The sequence below is a fragment of the Aristolochia californica genome, unplaced genomic scaffold (assembly GCF_029961685.1).
Source record: "Aristolochia californica isolate CCGP_79_NKW_82.1479 unplaced genomic scaffold, dmAriCali1.0.hap1 SCAF_29, whole genome shotgun sequence".
NCBI lineage: Eukaryota > Viridiplantae > Streptophyta > Magnoliopsida > Piperales > Aristolochiaceae > Aristolochia > Aristolochia californica.
Window position 1 is genome coordinate 325,001 of NW_027181981.1, and position 2,500 is coordinate 327,500.

Here is a 2,500-nt window from a genome sequence, read left to right on the forward strand (position 1 = left end):
CCAGGCGAAAAAGAGGCGCCCAGGCGGAAAAGAGGCGCCCTGGCGTAGGCGCCCAGGCGCCAAAAGAGGCGCCAGGCGAAAAGGCGCCAGGGCGCCCAGGCGGAAAAGAGGCGCCCAGGCGGAATGGCGCCAGGGCGCCCAGGCGGAAAAGAGGCGCCCAGGCGAAAAAGAGGCGCCCAGGCGGAAAGGCGCCAGGGCGCCCAGGCGGAAAAGAGGCGCCCTGGCGTAGGCGCCCATGCGCCAAAAGAGGCACCCAGGCGAAAAGGCGCCAGGGCGCCCAGGCGGAAAAGAGGCGCCCAGGCGGAATGGCGCCAGGGCACCCAGGCGGAAAAGAGGCGCCCAGGCGGAAAAGAGGCGCCCTGGCGTAGGCGCCCAGGCGCCAAAAGAGGCGCCAGGCGAAAAGGCGCCAGGGCGCCCAGGCGGAAAAGAGGCGCCCAGGCGAAAAAGAGGCGCCCTGGCGGAAAAGAGGCGCCCTGGCGTAGGCGCCCAGGCGCCAAAAGAGGCACCCAGGCGAAAAGGCGCCAGGGCGCCCAGGCGGAAAAGAGGCGCCCAGGCGGAATGGCGCCAGGGCACCCAGGCGGAAAAGAGGCGCCCAGGCGAAAAAGAGGCGCCCAGGCGGAAAAGAGGCGCCCTGGCGTAGGCGCCCAGGCGCCAAAAGAGGCGCCCAGGCGAAAAGGCGCCAGGGCGCCCAGGCGAAGAGGCGCCAGGGCGCCCAGGTGGGAAAGAGGCGCCCAGGCGAAAAGGCGCCAGGGCGCCCAGGCAGAAAAGAGGCGCCCAGGCGAAAAAGAGGCGCCCAGGCAGAAAGGCGCCATGGCGCCCAGGCAGAAAGGCGCCATGGCGCCCAGGCGGAAAAGAGGCGCCCTGGCCAGGCGGAAAAGAGGCGCCCAGGCGGAAAAGAGGTGCCCAGGCGAAAAAGAGTCGCCCAGGCCGAAAGGCGCCATGGCGCCCAGGCGGAAAAGAGGCGCCCACGCGAAAAGGCGCCAGGGCGCCAAGGCGGAAAACAGGCGCCCAGGCGGAAAGGTGCCAGGGCGCCCAGGCGGAAAAGAGGCGCCCAGGCGCGTGGGGGGCAAGGCGCCAGGCGCCAGGCACGCGCGGAGGCAAGGCGCGAGGCGCAAGGCGCCACGCGCGCGCGCGCGTGGGGGGCGAGGCGCAAGGCGCCACGCGCGCGCGCGCGTGGGGGGCGAGGCGCCAGGCGCCAGGCGCCGGGCGCGCGTGGGGGGCAAGGCGCCAGGCGCCGGGCGCGCGCGTGGGGGGCGAGGCGCCAGGCGCCAGGCGCCGGGCGCGCGTGGGGGGCGAGGCGCCAGGCGCCAGGCGCCGGGCGCGCGTGGGGGGCAAGGCGCCAGGCGCCGGGCGCGCGCGCGTGGGGCGCCAGGCGCCTGGCGGGCGGGCGCCCCCAGGAAGGGGTGCTGGCGCGCGATGGGGTTGCGCCCGTACGGACCGTGTGACAGTACAGACACTTTGGCGAAACCTCCTGCCCGAAGCGATTTTAGGCGTTCGGCTAGGTAGGTGACCCGGTTTTTTTCGCGTTTCTCGGCCGCTAGCCCCTTTTTTCGCGTTTTCGTGCGCGCGCCCCTCTTGACCTCGCACGCGCGCCGCGCGTCGCGTCCTTGTCCTTGTCCGCGTCCGCGTTCGCGCGTGTCGGCGATCACGGGCCCCGTGCATGGCTCGTCTCTGTGGACCATCGCCCCGCTCTTGTCCCTCTTTCGTGTTTGTGTGGCGCCCCGCCCCGTGCACCATTGCCGGTTGGCAGCAAGGTGCCTAGCCCCCCTTGCCGCCAGGCCTGTCCACCCCAAGGTGCTAAAGCCGCCAGGCACCTGTGCCGCCGAACCGTGCGTCCGTAAGCCGCTGCACGTGCGGCGGCCGGCCATGCCCGTGCTATTGACCCTGTGTGACAGTACAGACACTTTGGCGAAACCTCCTGGCCGACGGGGTTTTTGCGCCCACCTAGGTAGGGCGACCCCTTTTTTTTCGTGTCGCCTGTCCGTGTGTCCCTTTTTCGCCTTTTTCGGGTTCGTGTTTTCGTGTGCCGCCAAAAGCAAGCCCTGCGCTCGTCCCGTCCCGCTTGACCCGTGCATCCGCCGGTGCTGGCCTGCAAAATGCCTGTGAGCGACGCACGTGACCAGCAGCCCAGGCGAGTGTGCACGGGTGGCAGGCGAAACGGGCGTGCGTGTCGCCAGTGTGTATGTCCCTTTTTCGCCTTTTTCGGGTTCGTGTTTTCGTGTGCCGCCAAAAGCAAGCCCTGCGCTCGTCCCGTCCCGCTTGACCCGTGCATCCGCCGGTGCTGGCCTGCAAAATGCCTATGAGCGACGCATGTGACCAGCAGCCCAGGCGAGTGTGCATGGGTGGCAGGCGAAACGGGCGCGCGTGTCGCCAGTGCGTATGTCCCTTTTTCGGGTTCGTGTTTTCGTGTGCCACCAAAAGCAAGCCTTGCGCTCGTCCCGTCCCGCTTGACCCGTGCATCCGCCGGTGCTGGCCTGCAAAATGCCTGTGAGCGACGCAT